The sequence below is a fragment of the Pelophylax lessonae genome, assembly GCF_965119305.1.
Source record: "Pelophylax lessonae genome assembly, chromosome: 6".
In the NCBI taxonomy this organism is placed as follows: Eukaryota; Metazoa; Chordata; class Amphibia; order Anura; family Ranidae; genus Pelophylax; species Pelophylax lessonae.
The window spans coordinates 88405198-88424129 of record NC_138773.1 but is presented as its reverse complement, the minus strand read 5'-3'; positions in this window follow the sequence as shown (position 1 = coordinate 88424129).

The window sequence follows — 18932 nt, the reverse complement described above, 5'->3', positions numbered from 1 at the left end:
GTTGTGGATTTAGTAACACTTTAATAGTACATTGTGAGGTAAATATTGTATTGAATATTGCACACTAAACAAAAAGTAGGAATAGGCTTATGTTAAAGAATAGAGGGGAATTTCAAGTTTGTGGCCCTTTCTTGAGGACTGGGACACCATACACACAAATGACCTCTGTAACTCAGAGGAGTTATAAACATTTGTTGTTCCAGTCTAGAGGTAATGTTGGCAACTGCCATGATCCAGGTAGGCCTGGATTATACTTTGATAAATATTTTGAAAATCACAATACAAGTCAAACATTATTTTAACAATACAGTGTCTACGGAAGGCCAAATGTTTACTGTGTGTGCCTTCACAGTGGGGTCATTTAACTGCCTAAGGACCACCTTACGTACATATAATGAAGCACGGCAGGCCTAAAGCGCTAAATCATGTGCCTGTACGTGACCTTTCTCTTTGGCCCTGGGGCGCACGTGTGTGCCGCCGCTCTCCGCTGCAGCTGTGAAGCACAGTGGGAGCCAATCAGCAAGTCCGGTGGATGCGATGTCCGCCGAGAACCCAGCGATCATTTGTGGAGAGGCAGAACAGCGGTCTGCCCATGTAAACAAGGCAGACCGCCGTTCTGCCAGAGAGGAAAATGGAGATCTCGTGTTTCTGCTAAGCAGAAACGTGAATCCGTTTTCCTTTAGTCAACGCACTCCCCCTACAGTTAGAAATCACTCATAGGGAACACATTTAACACTTTGATTGCCCCTGGTGTTAACCCCTTCCCTGCCAGTGTCATTTATACAGTAAGAGTACATTTTTATTTACCACTGATCACTGTATTGGTGTCACTGGTCCACAAAAAGTGTCACTTAGTGTCAAATTTGTCCGCCACAATGTTGTAGTCCCGCTAAAAAGCGCTGATCGGTGCCATTACTAGTAAAAAACATAGAAAAAAAAATAAAAGTCACTAAATCTATCCCATAGTTTGTAGACGCTATAACTTTTGCCCAAACCAATCAATGTACACTTATTGTTTTTTTTTTTTTTTAAATCAGAAATATGCAGCAGAATACATATTGGCCTAAATTTATGAAGAAATTCGATTGTTACATTTTTTTTATTGGATGTTTTTTTTTAACAAAGTAAAAAATATATATTTTTTCAAAATTGTCGGTATTTTTTTGTTTATAGCGCAGAAAAAAACACAGAGGTGATCAAATACCACCACCAGAAAGCTCTATTTGTGGGGAAAAAAGAACATCATTTGTGTCTGGGGACAGTGTCGCATAACCGCACAATTGTCAGTTAAAGCAACGCAGTGCTGTTTCACAAACAATGTCAGGAAGGAGGTTAAACCTTCCGAAGCTGAGGTGGTTAAAGTGGTTGTAAACCTCAGACATGAACTATGAACAATGTACAGAGTGTGTAAGAGCATGAAGTGTCATTTTTGTCTGCTGCTTTCTTCCTCTGCTATCAGCATGAATCACTTCTGACAAGTTTTCCTGACACCAAGAGAAAAATGGTGACAGGAGAAGGACCTCCAGCAGATTGACAGCCTCAGCTCTGTTCCTGTGAGCTGTGTGAAGGGGGTGTACCTTTTCCCTCCAATCAGCTCTCAGAGCTCTCCTCACTGAGCTCTGCAGAGTGTATCTTCAGCTCTCTGCCCCCCTTTTTCTGAACTCTCATACAAGCTTATACATTCTGGATTTTGAATGGATGTAGAGAAGAGAAGACTGCAGATATACAGATACAACTTATGTAAGGGGGGGGGGGGGGATTTGTTTAATCTCTGTGTATCACCTGAGGATAGTCCCTTCACTAGGTATATGTGGGGGTTTACAACCTCTTTAACTACAAATTATGTTTTCACAGGACACCAGCTGCATCCTAATTAACAGTCTAGAGCAGGCTTTCTCAACTAGGATTCTTCTTGAGGTTCCTTGAAGAGTTAAAAACAGTGAATTGATCTCCCGCCTACACTGACCACCAATGCAAGGGACGATATTCCACTAACCAACACTGTGTATTATTATTATTATTTCAGGTACTTATATAGCGCTGTCATTTCACACAGCACTTTACATATACATTGCACATTCACATCAGTCCCTGCCCTCAAGGAGCTTACAATCTAAGGTCCCTAACTCACATACATACACAATAGGGCCAATTTTTTTTATACAGGATCTGTGTAGGGAGTAATTTCTACACTGTGAGCACTAATGTATGGTGAAACCACATCTTTTAATTTCAAGATTATTATTATAAATTATTTTGTTGTATAGAGCAGAAAGGTGGTGAAAAAATTATTTTCCCTGAGTAAAAAAAATTACAAGTAGGCTTATTTGGTTGTCAGTAATGACAAGTCAGCTATTTTTTTCTCTGTCGCTCATTGACAGACGCAGTCCTCTTGATTAATATCAAATTGGGTTATACTGCCCTCTACAGGAGTAGGACTAGGCAGAAGGAAAAACGTTCTGGCCACACCTTAGGGGCAGTCCCAGAGGGTATATCCTCTCTCTCTCTGCTACAGGATGTTAGTTTTTTTTCTGTCTAGTCAGGAGTAAGTTCCTTGCTGGGATCTTTGGTCCTGGCAAGATTTTTTTAGGAAAATTTTTTTTAGGCAGCTTTTTTCTCCAGTTGTTCCTGTGAGATCTTCAAGCAATTATGCTGGAGCTGGGCGACGGGCTGGATGTTGAGATCCAGTGGTCACCCCAGTCAACCTACGAGCGCGTGCAGGCCCTAGCTCCGCGCAGGGTCGGCCGCGACATAGTCCCACTGGACGGGGACTGACCCTGCGAATTAACCGTCTCGCCAGGACGCCGACGACCAGTTGGAAACTGAGTCGCGGCATCCGTATTGGTCGACAGCCCCCCCACCTCGGTGGAGAGGGGTTCTGTCAGGAGGGGGTGCCCGCCGGTTCCGGTATGGTAAGTAGTATGTTCCCCCTCTCCCCTGTCGGGTTTTGGGAATAGACACGGGCCCCCCTATGGATGGTCGGACCCTTTTGATCCTGAGTCCCTCCTCTATCCTATAGCATGTGTCACAGATCTCCCTCTTGAGTGTGATTTGGTGAATAAGAACCAGGAGGCTTGGTTTGGGAGCTGACTATCGGAAGTCACTGTATAAGTGAGCACTGTAAAGATGACTGAAGTCAGTGGCTGGCATTACTGTTAGGATGGCCATGTAAGAGGGTGATATGATCCTACCTTATACATAAGGTTGCAGTTGCCTGGACTACCGCTATCCGCCGCCACCATCCTCCCGCAGGCCGCACAGGCCGATGCCTGCCTTCCGCAGGCCGCATGATGTAGCAGGCCGCTGCCATCTTTCCACAGGGGCCGCCGCCATCCTCCCGCAGGTCGCGCGGGGCCGCCATCTTGGCGTAGCCTCGTGTCTCTGGCATGGGGGCGGCCATTTTGGAGATGACCAGCTACCTCGAGGAGTAGCAGGGGAGGCGCCGGAAGGCGTGTAAAGGGGCGGAGCCGCCTCCTTTACCCGGGAAAACGATCCAAAAGACTTCCTGTCTGTAAGGGACAGCGCTGAGAGCAGTTTGGTAGAAGCTTCTGTGCATCAGGTGGTGAGCCCTTGGGGTCTCTCTCTCTGTGGGGTCCGAAGCAGGTAACACTGAGGGGCGCTGTTGCGCTGGGGGATTACAAAAAAAAAAAAAAAAAGTTTTTTTCTTTGCAATTTATATTTTTGTTTGCTGGCAAGTGTCTTGGATTAATCATGGACCCTGCCACACATGTATCCCCACCTGATCCCCTCGAGGTGGCCGCAGGACCCTCCAGTGCCCCACTTATGATTGATGCATTATCAGCAGTTTTGGAGTCTTTGGTATCCCGGGTGGAGGTGGCCTGTCAGGGACGGGGGGCAAGAAAGCGACCCCCGCCTACCCCTATTTCATTTGACACTTCAGATACGGATTCTGAGCTTGTCACTGCAGCTGCAGGTCCCTCTTCTGGGGCTACTGTTTCGGGTACGGTCTCCTCAGACAGTGAGGAGGACGTTTCTGCCTCCGCCATAGCGCAAGAAGAAGCGTTGGTGGACGCACTAGTTATGTCTGTCCGGGAAACCTTAAGTCTTGAGGTTATACCGGCAGAGGTAGCTGACACTGAAATTCCTTTTGGTACTAGCAAGCCTACCAAAATGGCGAAGGTTTTTCCCTTGCCCAAATGTTTTGGTAATCTAATTAAAGAAGAATGGGGTCGTCCGAAACGAACCCCTGCTATTTCCAAACGCATTGCTAGGCGCTATCCGTTTGAGGAATCCCTCCTTAAAAAATGGACGGTACCACCAGTGGTGGACTCACCGATTTCCAGACTAAATAAAGCCACTGTTATCCCGTTGGAGGACGCTCCGTCCTTTAGGGATCCGGTGGATCGAAAAGTGGAAGCGGAATCCCGCTCCATTTTTTTCCCTGATAGGGTCAACCTTTAGGCCAGTGGTTGCCATTGGTTTCGTTTCACAAACATTGACAGAATGGACCAAATTGTTACGCCGTGACCTAAAGGGGAGAAGTATCCCCCTGGCAGTATCAGATTTGCTGGAGCAGATTATACAAGGGCTACAGTTCATCTGTGACGCCGCCCTGGATGCCACTCCCTTGTTAGGGCGTGCATCGATTTCAGCAGTGGTCCTCAGACGCGTGTTGTGGTTAAAGTGCTGGTCGACGGATCAAGGTTCCAAAAAAGCTTTGGCTAATCTCCCTTTTCAAGGGGATCGCCTGTTTGGGGCCACCTTGGATGAGATTATAAAGGATCTCACTGGGGGCAAGAGCACTTTTTTGCCACAGACTGCTAAGGGTAAAGGACCTCGTAACAGGCGAGGACCTTCCTTTTCCGCTCATAAAAAGTTTGTTCGTTCCGCTGGGGCGGGCTATAAGGGGAAGCCCTCCAAAGCCCCTTCAGGGGGTCTCAAAGGGCGCTGGTCGGGTAAACCAAAGTCCAGCTCAGCCAAACTTGAAGATAAGACCAATAGAGCCTGAAGGTGCGCCCCCACCCATCTCTGGGGTGGGGGGACGTCTTCACCGGTTTCCGGATCCATGGCTTTCCAGAATCCAGGACAAAGGGGTTCGCGGGGTCATACGGTCGGGATACAAGATCGAGTTTCGATCACTTCTACCGGTGCGATTCTTCCCTTCCAACATTCTACTATCCCCGGATCGCTTAAAAGCTTTGCGGGGGGCAGTAATGGACTTGATGCAACAAGGAGTGGTATTTCCCGTTCCTTGAGTAGAACATTTTCTGGGGTTCTATTCGAACCTATTCACAATACCCAGACAGGAGGGCAAGGTGCGTCCAATTCTGGACTTAAGAGCACTCAATCATTTTGTCCGGGTACAAGAATTCAAGATGGAGTCCATCTGAACAGGGGTGGCCTCCCTGCATCAGGGGGATTTCCTGGCGTCCAGAGACAGCTTCACAGGACATCAGCGTTTTTTTCACTTTTCCCAAAGATCATTCCTAGTTCCCACCAGGAGATTGAACTATCTGGGCCTAACTTTGGAGACATCCTTGGCAAGGGTGTGTCTCCTTACGGAGAAGCTCCGGAAGATTCAGTGAACGATTCGGATGTTGCTGTCGGTCAACTGGCCTTCCCTTCGGAGTTGCATGAGGATCCTGGGACTGATGGTAGCCTTCTTAGAGGCAGTACCGTATGCCCAGTCTCATACCCGAATTCTCCGAAAGGAGATTCTTTTCAAATGGAATCGGAATCCCGATTCTCTGGACAATCGTCTGGTCTGGTGGCTTCGGTCTCCGATGCTCAGCCAGGGGAAGTCATTTCGTCCGATAGAATCCAGGTTACCGATAAATGTATTGGAACTGAGAGCGATCAGACTTTGATTTACTCGACCGAGCAGCTCCAGGGCAGCCCAGTTCGGATCCGGCCGGACAATGCCACGGCCGTGGCTTATGTCAATCACCAAGGGGGCACCTAGAGTGTCCTGGCGGCCATTTAAGTGGCCAGCATTCTTCGTTGGGCGGAACGCTTTGTTACGGCTCTCTCCGCTGTATTCACTCCGGGGGTGGGAAATCGACAGGCAGATTATCTCAGCCGTCAGATTCTGGATCAAGGGGTATGGCCTCTTCATCCAGAGGTATTTCACCAGCTGTGCCTTCATTGGGGCACCCCGGAGGTGGATCTGTTGGCAGCTCGGCTCAACAGGAAGGTGCGGAGGTTTGTAGCCCGCTCCCGAGATCCTCGAGCGGACGCAGCAGACGCGCTGGTCACCCCGTGGGGACAGTATCAGCTACTGTATGCCTTCCCTCTTCTCAAGTTGCTGCCGAAACTTCTTCGCAGGATAGAGGTGGAGGGAATTCCAGTTATCCTGGAAGCTCCGGACTGGCCTCGTCGGGCCTGGTACGCCGACCTGGTCAGGCTGGTCACGGACGCTCCTTGGCGACTTCCTCTCAGGGAGGATCTGCTGGCTCAGGGACCAATCTTCCATCCTGCTTTACGATCGCTGGTTTTAACGGCCTGGCTATTGAGACCCAGGTGCTGAAGGACAAGGGATTGTCAACTTCAGTTATTCCTACTCTAATTAAAGCAAGGAAAACGACTTCCAGAAAAACCTATCATCGCACATGGAAGTCTTATATCGCGTGGTGTGAATCCCTTGGATTTCCTCCACGTGCCTATTCGGTGACCCGAATCTTGGCTTTTCTGCAACAGGGGGTTGAGCAGAAGCTGGCCTTGAGTACTATCAAGGGTCAGGTTTAAGCATTAGCAATCTTCTTTCAGAAGCCTTTGGCTACTCATTCCTTGGTGCGGAATTTCATCCAGGGGGTGCGGCACCTGGCTCCGCCAGTGCGCGCGCCTTTACCGCCCTGGGATCTTAATTTGGTGTTGTCGGTTCTTCAGAAACCTCCCTTTGAAAATATTAGGGAGATTCCCTTGCTTACGTTATCCCAGAAGGTGGCCATCACTTCTGCACGCAGGGTGTCAGAACTGGCCACATTATCTTGTCGTTCCCCATATCTGGTGGTTCATAGGGATAAGGTGGTTCTTCATCCGAATCCATCCTTCCTTCCTAAAGTGGTTTCAGAGTTTCATCTGAATGAAGATATTGTGTTACCTTCCCTGTGTCCTAAGCCCAGTCATCCTCGGGAGTTTGCGTTACATTCCTTGGATGTGGTTCAGGCAATCAGGGTATACTTGAAAACTACGGACTCGTTTCCTAAGACGGATTCACTTTTTGTGATCACGGATGGCCCCAAAAAGCGGTTGCCTGCATCTGCCGCGACTATCTCCAAATGGATCAGACAGACGGTGGTACAGGCTTATTCTATTAAGGGTCGGAATCCTCCGTTCCCTGTTAAGGCGCACTCCACTCGGGCGCTTAGTGCTTCCTGGGCCTTCCGCCATCAGGCGTCAGTGGTCCAGGTTTTCAAGGCGGCTACCTGGTCGTCGGTGCATACCTTTACAAAATTTTATAAAGTTGATGTGTTGGCATCGGCGGATGCCTCTTTTGGCTGCAAGGTTTTGCAGGCCGCAATTTGAGGAGACCGTTGGTCTACCTCGAGGGTTTTTTTCTGTTGGGTTTTCAGTTGAGTCTCATCCTTTGGTTTGATGAGCATTTAAGACTTCTAGTCGGCATCGGTTGGGCCTTCTGGATTTACATTTTGATTTCTGTTATCCCACCCCTCATTTGTGGCACTGCTTTGGGACGTCCCAATTTGATATTAATCAAGAGGACTGCGTCTGTCACTGAGCGACAGAGAAAAATGAATTTTTGTAAAATCTTACTGTAAAATCCTTTTCTCTTAAGCTCATTGACAGACGCAGTCCCCGCCCCTCTATTTTTGAGTTGGGTTGGGTTAAAATCTCTGACACTGCTTTGTGACATAACTAACATCCTGTAGCAGAGAGAGAGAGGATATACCCTCTGGGACTGCCCCTAAGGTGTGGCCAGAACGTTTTTCCTTCTGCCTAGTCCTACTCCTGTAGAGGGCAGTATAACCCAATTTGATATTAATCAAGAGGACTGCGTCTGTCAATCAGCTTAAGAGAAAATGATTTTACGGTAAGATTTTACAAAAATTAATTTTTTCTTTAAAACTTTCTACAACTCTTTTTGATCATTTTAATGCACCATGTGCAGTAGGTTTTCAGGTAGAGGTTCCCAAGACCTAAAAGTTATTTCAAGGGTTTATTTGAGGTAAAAAGATTGCTAAAGGCTGGTCAAGGGGGGAAATGTTCTCATCTAGCCTCTGAGACCAATGTGTGTATTTTATCTTCAGAATTCTAAAATGTGTAATGACCCATTACTCCTATATCAGTTATGGCGAACCTTGGCACCCTAGAGGTTTTGGAACTACATTTACCTTGATGTCCATGCACTCTGCAATGTAGTTGAGCATCATGGGAAATGTAGTTGCAAAACATCTGGCCATCACTGTCCTATACCATTAAGTGCACATTTGTAAAACTTTCTGCAAGAGTTTGGTTGTACAGAGATGAGATGTTTGACTCCAAACCAGCTTTATTGTATACTGCTAAAAAAAATGAAAGGAACACTTTGAAAACACATCAGGTCTCAATGAGGAAAAATATCTTGCTGGATATCTATACTAATATGGACTGGGCAATTTGTTAGGAAGGAAAGGATGTGCCATCGTTTAATGGAAATGAAAATTATGAACCTTCACAGGGCTGAATTCAAAGACACCCAAAAAAAATCAAAGTGAAAAAATGGTGCAGTAGGCTAGTACATTTTGCTGAAATTTCATTGCAATAATTGTTTGTGACTGGTATTGTGGCTCTGTGAGGGGAGGTGTGTCTAAGGCATGGAGGATTGGCAGGAAATGAATGTGGACGAAGTGTTCGAAGAGCTATCTATCGAGGTAATTATTGCAGTTCGCTGGACAATATCTGTGGTCAAGGTGAAATCCTGGCTTGGTGAGGAGCGGGACAGTGTTTGATCCTGGAGACACAGGCATTGGTGTGATCCGACAAAGGCGCAATATATAGCCATATCTGGTGAGTGAGCATTACTATAGGGACATCCCGGAGGTGCGCGGCTTACCATTCTGAGCACTGGAAATTGGAGATATATTCACCTACTCTGCTGATTGGGCTCCTATGGACTTGGGTGCAAGAGTTGTGCATAATTGCTCTCATCACTTTTGTGGACTGAATTATATATGCAGCGCTGCTAGTGTTTTTTTGCTCTCAATATTTTGCTTTTTGAGTCAGATTTACACCTTTGTTACAATCCCCCTCTGCTGCTTAGCTGAGCAGAGCAATATCCCAGGGGTTTAACTAATTTTATGTAAGATCCTGCGAGCTACCCCCCTATCCTAGATTTTCAAAGATTGCTGCAAACACCTCACTCCTCAAAAAGTGCACTGTGTTAAAAATCAAAATAAATAGTGTCGCGCAAAATTTAAAAATCACTGTGCATGTATAAAAATTGGTGGCAATCCCAGTCGGCGCCGTGTGTGGTGGATCTGATGTCCAATTTATATTTGTGCTATTAATATGGTATAAACCCTACTCTATAGGATCCAAATTGATTAATAATAAGTGCTTTGTGCTAAATGTTTGACATAAATAATAAAGCAGTTCATAAAACCATAAAAGTGCGGTGTGCTCAATACAATGCTGATAATCCAATTTTACTTAAATCATGCGATCTATGCTTGCTAAATCCACTCATGCAATAGATACATATTTGTGATCAAATATAAATGTAAACCTTAAAGTGCTTGTTAATGATAAATTGAACAGTCCTTGGTGCATAAAAAGTGGTATTGATAATATTAATAAATAGTCCTTGGTGCATAGAAAAGAGCCAAGTGCTTAAAGATTGTCCACTGTATGTGCTCAATCCACTAGGAGTGTGGATGTGTTCCCACCAGTGTGTGTGACCGATATGTCACATAAACCTTCTCACTCTGTGCACCCCCTTGTGATTGGGCGCTCACCTTAGATATGAAATAAACAAGCCCCAAAATGTGGTCAATGGTTTTTCCTCTAGGAGTCTTCTCCTCACTCCCATTCAGACCCTGATCGTTCGGTGGCCGTGCCTTCATACATATATTGTATTTGTAAATGATTGCAATGGTGGAAGGGGTTACAGTGGTGAAAGAGGATGCAATGGTGGCAGGAGATGTAGGGTGGAAGGTGTTGCAAAGGTTGTATGGTGGAAGTCGGTGAAGAGATGGAAGGGGAAAGGAAATGCAGTTGTTGAAAGGGGTTGCATTGGCCAAAAGGGGGAGAAATCAGGGTTCAGGGAATGCAGATGCAAGAAGGGGTAGAAGGTGGTGCATTGATGGAAGAGAGTGCAGAGGTTGAAGTTGTTGCAATGGAAAAAGGGGGTGCAGAGGTGGAAATGATTGCAATTGTTGATGGGGGTTCAGAGGTGGAAGAGGTTGCAATGGTGGAAGAGGGTGCAGAGGTGAAAGTGACTGAAGTTGTAGTGATAAAAAGGGTTGCAGTGGTGAAAGGGTGTGCTAAGGAGGTGAAGGGATGAGGGGGTACAGAGGTGAGCAGTAGATGAAGGTGTGCTGTGGTGAACAGTGAACAAGGGGTGCAGAGGTAATTAGGGGAGTGCAAAGGTAAGCCAGGGTGAACGGTGGACTGTGACTATGGGGGTTGTGGGAGATTTCTGTTTGGTAGGGAAGAGAGGATTTTTGCTTCGAAGGAGAAAAAATGTTCTTTGGGGAGGGTATTTTTTTTTTGCAAATGGATTTGACTTGTGAAGACTGTTGTTTGGCGTGGGAGCTAGAAGGTTTGGCCCATACAGTAATTATGACTTACTGATCTTACCATTTAGGATTCCTGCTGTTAAATTGTTAAACAGGAGGGGGCTAGAATACTAATGGGTGAGGTGAGTTGATATCTCCAGTTTATTATCTGGGTGTAGACTAGAGGTGAGTGTTGTTACAGTTGATTACTTTAAGTGCCGGTTCACACTAGGTAGCTCCGACTTAGGGGGCGACCTGTGAAGTTGCGTGCAGCGTGACTTGCACGGACTTCATAAAATTAATGTCAATGCAAGTCGCCTCCAGGTCGCCCCGAAGTAGTTACAGGACCCTTTTTCTAAGTCGGAGTGACTTGTGTCGCTCCTATTAGAACTGGTCCTGTACTACTCAATGACCGCGATGGTGCACGACTTGCCAGGCTGACCAAGTCGCCTGACAAGCCGTATTAGTGTGAACCGGCACTTATAATGTTGCAAACAAATACAGCTTTTCTGTGTTGATGATTTCTAGTTAGGCCTTGTTCACACGGGGCATGCTAAAGTGTATGCCTGTAGAGGGCCAATTTTACCCACATTGGGGATACATAGGTGTTTCGTGCATCCATGTGAAGGCAGTCCCAATTATGTCAATTGGGACACAGGGGCTGCTCGGACATAGACGATGCAGCTGTTAAAAGTGTAGCACCCTACAGGTAGGTGTTAGGTAAAACTATAGTGGACCTTGTCTGCCTAACAGCAGGGCTGTGATTTATCTAGTCAGGGTGTCAGGGCTTCCAGATGTGCCTGCTGAGGGGAGAAGTATCCCCACTGGCTCCTGTGAGAGGCGTCTCATAGGGCAGTGTGGGAAGCCCAATCAGGGGACACATCCCAGCTTGTAACTACCCCAGAAGGCAAAATTATGCGGCAAAGGATTCTGGGAGTGGGTATAAGTTTGGGGGGAAGTGCGTGGCAAGGTGTCTTTGGCGGGAGCAGAGTCCCAGGAAGATGAGTGCGGCTGTCTCTCCTCCTGTCTGAGGAAGGCGGATGTCTCGGGGTGTCGCCTGAGAATCCAGAGAGAGAGCTGAGTTGAGCTGAGGGGATCCGGTGTGCCGAGAGCCTGCGGAGAGAGAGGGGTCCAGTCCCAGGAAAGCCTACACAGGTCGTGAGTACTGAGGATTGCCCCTGGGGGGTCTGCCTAGAGTCAGAGGGGACCACTCCGGAAGAGGTTCGGGGATCCAGTGTCAGCTAGCTGGAAAGGGGGAACTTAGGTTGAGGACCCTGAAGTTGTAAAGGGGGTACATAGTCAGTGGACCCTGAAGAGTTAATGGAGTAAAGGGGGCACCTGCAGTCTGGGCCCTGAATTGTATTGCGTGTGCCAGTTACAGTGATAGTTATTCTGAGTTCTACAAAATACTACCTAAAGCTGTGCCAGGCGGGAGAAAGTATTCAGAGACTTACATAGTGACACTCTCTTTATATATATATATATATATATATACTATATCTCCCTCTCTCTATATACTGTATTTCCCTCTATCTATACTATATTTCCCTCTCTCTATATACCAGTGGCGGCTGGTGCTCAAAATTTTTTTTGGGGGGGGGGGGCACAAACAGAAAAATGTAATATGCATTGCTTTGCGGCAAAAAACTCTGTAAAAAATTGTGTGACTTTGAGGTCACAAAAGTGTGAAAGGGGCCTTCAGTAATCAAGGTATAGTGTGCCCCTTTCAATGCAGAGTGACCAGCGTGCCCCCTTTCAATGCAGAGTGACCAGCGTGCCCCCTTTCAATGCAGAGTGACCAGCATGCCCCCTTCAATGCAGTGACCAGTGTGCCCCTTCAATGCAGAGTGACCAGCGTGCCTTCTTTCAGTGCAGAGTGACCAGCGTACCCCCTTTCAATGCAGAGTGACCAGCGTGCCCCCTTTCAATGCAGAGTGACCAGCATGCCCCCTTTCAATGCAGAGTGACCAGCGTGCCCATTTTCAATGCAGAGTGACCAGCGTGCCGTGCCCCCTTTCAATACAGAGTGACCAGCGTGCCGTTCCCCCTTAAATGAGAGATCAGCGCACTTACCTGCAGCGGCGGCTTCTCCTTAGTCCCCCACGTCTCCTCGAGTCCTCCCGCCTCCTCCTCGGGCAATGGCATGGGTTCGCCTTTCGGGCCAATCAGGAAGCGGGTCTCGGACCCGCTTCCTGATTGGCCAGGAGGAGGATCCGTGTGACAATAGCAAATTTTCATTCGCTATTGTCACACAAATGGGTGGGCTAGGGTGCAGTGCTCTGCGCCGCGGGTCCACCCTTTGCTGAAGCCTATTAGAGCCTCTGGCTCTAATCAGGTGATTAAAAAAAAAAAAAAAAAAACCCCATTGAACTCCATGCGTCCGGCCCCCCAGCCGCCACTGCTATATACTGTATTTCCCTCTTTCTATATACTGTATCGCCCTCTCCCTATATACTGTATTTCCCTCTAGTGTATCTCCCCCTCCCTATATACTGTATTTCCCTCTCTTTATATACTGTATCTCTCTATATACTATATTTCCCTCTATATATACTATATCGCCTTCCCTCTCTTTACTGTATCTCTCTCTATATATATATATATATATATATTGTATTTCTCACTCTCTACATACAGTATCTATTTCTCTCTATATACTGTACCTCTCTCTATATACTATAGTTCCCTCTCTCTAAATACTGTATTTCCCCCTATATACAGTATCTCCTGCATTCTATATCTCTCTTTCTCTATATTTGATGTATCTCCCTCTCGCTTTATACTGTATTTCTCTCCTTATATATACTGTTTCCCTCTCTCTATATACAATATCTCTCTCAATATAAATATAAATATATATATATATATATATATATATATTGATTGATGATATTGCTCATCCTTGATCCTGCTACCTTTTTGCTTGCTGGAACTCTGACTAAGTGGTGAGTTAAAAACCAGAGTTTAAAACAGGAGATTTGAACAGAAGTCTTCGGACCTGTAACATCTGAAATTTTCTGTTAGTTGTATTTTTGTTGTAACCGGAAAAATGTGTGCTAGCAAGATTGAAGGTTTTGTGCAGTGCACAGTGTGCCGCATGTATACTATAACGGAGCAACCGCTCCAGGATGGATACCGCTGCGACAGATGTGAGCAGGTTGTCCTTCTGGAAGTTCGCATTAGAGATCAGGAGGAGAAAATTTCAACACGGGGCAGAACTAACAGCCTTGAAAGTGGTCCTCTGCTTGCTGAGCAGGTGGCTAGTGGGGTTAATGGGGAGGGTGGAGGGGTAAGTCAGGTTTATCAGGTAGGAAGATGGGTTAAAATACAGTCAGAGAAAGTGGTAGGGGCTTACAGAATAGGAAAGCCAGACCCTAACAGATTTGCCATGTTGGGTGAAGATGTGGGGTTGGCAGCCCTAGATGCCACTGCTATTCCTAACAGCCGGATGAGCAGTCAGTCTAGTAGAGGGGGTGAGGGGACTGTAGGTAGGCCTAGACAGTTGGCGGTAATTGGGGATTCTATAATCAGAAGGACTGATAGAATAATTTGTCGCCAGGATCGCCTCAACCAAATGGTTTGCTGTCTCCCTGGTGCCAGGGTTCGGCATGTGGTGGACCGGGTTGATAAATTACTGGGGGGGGGGGGGCTGGGCATGACCCAGCTGTCTTGGTCCACATTGGAACCAATTACAGAATATATGGAAGGTGGAGGCTCCTTAAGAACCAATTTATTGAAATAGGCTGCAAGTTGAAGGGAAGGACCTCCAAGGTGATATTCTCTGAAATATTGCCTGTGCCATGCGCAACACAGGAAAGGCAGGGGGAGATTAGACAGCTGAATGCATGGCTAAAGACCTGGTGTAAGAAGGAGGGATTTGGGTTTTTAGAGCACTGGGTTCACTTTTCATTGGGGTGCAACCTATATGCTAAAGATGGTTTGCACCTAAATGGAAGGTGGTCTTTTGTGCTAGGGGAGAGGTTTATGGGAAGGCCGGAGGAGTTTTTAAACTAGGATTGAGGGGGGAGGGTGAATTAGATTATAATGGGGCAGACAGGTCAGACAGGGGTCAGCCCCTATTGGTGGGTGGATTGGGAAAAGAGGGGGGGGGGCAGTTATGGCAGAGGATAAGAAGGTTCCCATGTTACAATCAACCATTGGAAATGGTACTATTTGTACCAAAACTAAAAATATGCAAAATAAGTGTGCAAAATGTGACAAAGATTTAAAGCAGTGGTTCTTAACCTTGTTGGAGGTACTGAACCCCACCAGTTTCATATGCGCATTCACCGAACCCTTCTTAATTGAAAAAATAAAATATGATTTTTTCAAATTCAAAACATAGGTATATATTTAGATATATATTTATACATAGGTGCACAAAATGAACAAAACCATAAAAAAAAAAAAAAAAGGCTCCATAGCTCAGGGGTTAGAGCACTGGTCTTGTAAACCAGGGGTCGCGAGTTCAAATCTCGCTGGGGCCTCCCTGCAAGTGTTGGCGACTGTATCTCAAAAAACAAAACCATTGAGAACAAAGAACAAAACCATTAAAACATGGGGTGTCAGGAGGGCACACACTGGGTGGGGGGTGGGGGCTAGGAGGACATACCATGGGGTGTCAGGAGGGAACACACTGGGGGGAGGTGTTGGGAGGGCATTCCATGGGGTATCAGGAGGACACAATGGCTCAAAAGTGATATGGTCCAGAAATATTTAGACAGAATAAGGGTGGATAAAGCGCCTGGACCAGATGGCATCCACCCACGCATCCTAAAAGAATTGAGCGCTGTAATTTCAAAGCCTTCGTTTCTAATTTTTAGGGACTCGTTAAGGACTGGAATAGTACCACTGGATTGGCGTAGGGCCAACGTGGTGCCTATATTTAAAAAGGGATCAAAGTCTTTGCCAATTAACTATAGACTTGTTAGTTTAACTTCTATAGTCGGGAAGATACTGGAGAGTTTAATAAAAGACCACATAGATGAGTTCTTACTCTGAATGGTCTAAGGTTATCAGTGGTGTACCCCAAGGTTCAGTGTTGGGACCCTTACTTTTTAATATCTTTATAAATGATATAGGGTCTGGGACTAAAAGTACAATTTCAGTCTTTGCAGATGACACCAAGCTTTGCAGTGGAATAACTTCCTTACAGGATATTTCCAATTTACAAGCTGATCTCCATGCACTGATTCATTGGGCCACTATGTGGCAAATGAGGTGTAATACTGATAAATGTAAAGTTATGCACTTTGGGGCTAAGAATATGCATGCATCATACATACTAGGTGGAGTAGAACTGGGGGAATCCATAGCAGAGATTGATCTGGGTGTTCTGGTAGATCAGCTAAGCTTAATAATAGCATGCAATGCCAAGCTGCGGTTTCCAAAGCAAGCAAAGTCCTTTCTTGTATTAAAAGAGGCATGGACTCCAGAGAGAGATATCATTTTGCCCCTGTACAAACCATTAGTAAGACCTCATCTGGAATATGCAGTTCAGTTTTGGGCACCAGTTCTTAAAAAGGATATGGGGGAACTGGAGAAAGTGCAGAGAAGGGCAACCAAACTGATAAGAGGCATGGAGGAGCTCAGCTATGAGAAAAGATTAGAGGAACTGAATTTATTCTTTCTTGAGCAGGAGATTAAGGGGAGATATCAACATGTATAAATACATAAGGGGTCCATATAGTGAACTTCGTGTTGAGTTGTTCACTTTAAGGTCAACACAGAGGACAAGGGGGCACTCTTTACACCTAGCGGAAAACAGATTTAGTCTCCAAATACAGATAGGTTTCTTCACCGTAAGAGCTGTGAAAATGTGGAATAGACTCCCTCCAGAGGTGGTTCTGGCTAGCTCACTAGATTGCTTTAAAAAAGGTTTTGATTCTTTTTTTTTTAGGTAAAGTTGATCCAGGGAATATCCGATTGCCTCTTGGGGGATCAGGAAGGATTTCTTTCCCCCGCTGTAGCAAATTGGATCATGCTTTGCTGGGTTTTTTTGCCTGCCTCTGGATCAACTGCAGGTATAGGATTGTGTATATGGGATTGTATGGTTGGGTTTTCAATACTTGATAGGTACTCTTGTGGAGGGATCTGGGGGTCTAAAAGACCCCAAACCCCTCCTCTGCACTTAAAAGCATTCAAAAATGCCAAGTTTGGCTGTTTTAAATGCTGTCATTTTTTTTAATCTGGCGCCGAGTCATGACATCACTTCCGGGTTTTTACATGGAGACCCGATCAGAGCCGAATGCGGCTTTGATCGGGTCTTCGGCGGCCGTGCGGGCTGGTTGCCTGGGTCTCCCGGTGGGACGGGAGACCCGGATATGCCACAGAAGGGGAGGGGGGGGGGGGATGCGGCATCGGTTGTCATTACCAGACAGCCGACCGTCAGCTATGGATGCCAGTACTGGGGTGATGCCTCTAGCTGCAGGCATCACTCCAGTACATGCACTTTCCCAAAATATCGGCAATATCGGTCACCTTGGTGGCCGATTCCGATACATCGAGGAAAGTGCAGATCGGCCCTCAATATATCGGCTTTGCCGATAATCAGTCGATCACTAGTTTACATACACGTATGCACCCTGGGTGTGCATATGCCTATGCGCAGGTGTGTGGGATAATGAGGGTTTTGTCAATTTTTTCTTTATTTTTTACTTTCTTTTATTTATTTTTAGATGATTGCTAATAACATGTGATAGCATTGGGCAAGTAAAAGGTACACTTTTTGGAGAAATTAGGGGTCTAATAGACCGCAATGTCTCCTCTGCCCTTCACATTATCTAACCAAGCACAGATGGCTTGGTTAGAGGTGTTCCCTGTCGTGCTGGCCAGGAAAGTGTGCAAATGAAACGGGAAGTGACACCACTTCCGGTTTTATTGTTTGCATGGGGGATTGAGGCCTCAGTCTTACTGCAATCTCTCTCCTCCGCTGGTGGATGTGTTCCCGGGTGCCGGGAAGCTCTGGACAGCCCTGGAAACAAAGGAGGAGAGGGGGGCACTGTGTGACCGGCTGTGTGAAAGTGATCGGCAACTATGAAGCTGCCGCATCACTTTCACTTTGAAGCCTGGGAGCCGGCTCTACAAAACCTGCACTGGCTGATGGCTGCTACTGCAATCAGCTTGTGATCAAAGGTTCACTCTTAGGACATACATTGTACGCCCAAAGAGCTGAACTGGTTAAATATCTTTGAAAGTAGTTTCATAAAAGGTTTTCACTTCATACATTTGCATTGCACAAGAGAAATAAAACCAAACGACACAAGTAGACTAACACATTTTTGGCATTAGAAAGTTATTAAAAAACACAAAAAAACAACATAAGACAACAATTCACTTTATAAAATACATTAAACGTCCAAAAAAAAAAAAAATATATATTTGGCTAAGGCAATTAATAAAGGACTCTGGGCAAATGTACAAAGTTAAGCCTAAATTTACAGGATATTCCTTAACAAAAAAAGGACTAAACTGTTTTTGTTTTTTTTTTTGTAAAATAGCCTCTCTGTAGCTGGCATACATGCCACGGGCTGAGTGACAGTAAACCGCTCAATTTCCTTTTGCATGCTAAACAGCATAGATGGATAAAGCTCCCTGCAGTCAATGCATATGTCAATGTTTGGCCAACTTTTTTCTGCCTGGATTCTTCAATATCTCAGAGTTTGTCAAGCAAGGTGGTGTTAGCAGGGCCACCCATGGCTCAAATTTGAGTCATGTATGGCCAGCAAAAGGGCACCTTCAGACAGGTGACAGATGAATCTAGGTGTTGTTTGGATGGCATTAAGGTCAAGTTACCCTCCTCGTTTCTTCCTATTGATAGAAATCAATAAGACACTGCCTGACCTGTCGGCTGCCTTTTGTTGGCTTTACGTGGCTTTTACAATGCAAAACCCACTTGAAGCAGGTCAAATGTATCTATCAATGGTTCCATTGACACAAGCCCAAAGCCTGTTGATACCTGCCCTGATGCACTTTGAGCTAGTCAGCACAATAAACTACATTACACCCATCATTCAGGCTCAAAATCACCTGCCAAGCTCCACATTTTACCATATTTGAATGGCCCCTAAAATGTTGCCCAATAGATCAAAAAATGTTTAAAAGCAACAAATTAAACCCTATATTTGTAAATGTTCAATAAATCCCCATGGTGACAATGCTGCTGTGTGATTTTACTGTAGAACAAACAGTGTTGTCATCTTGTTATAGGAAGTGGAAAAATAAAGTATCAACTGGCAGGATCAACATGTAATACAAAAA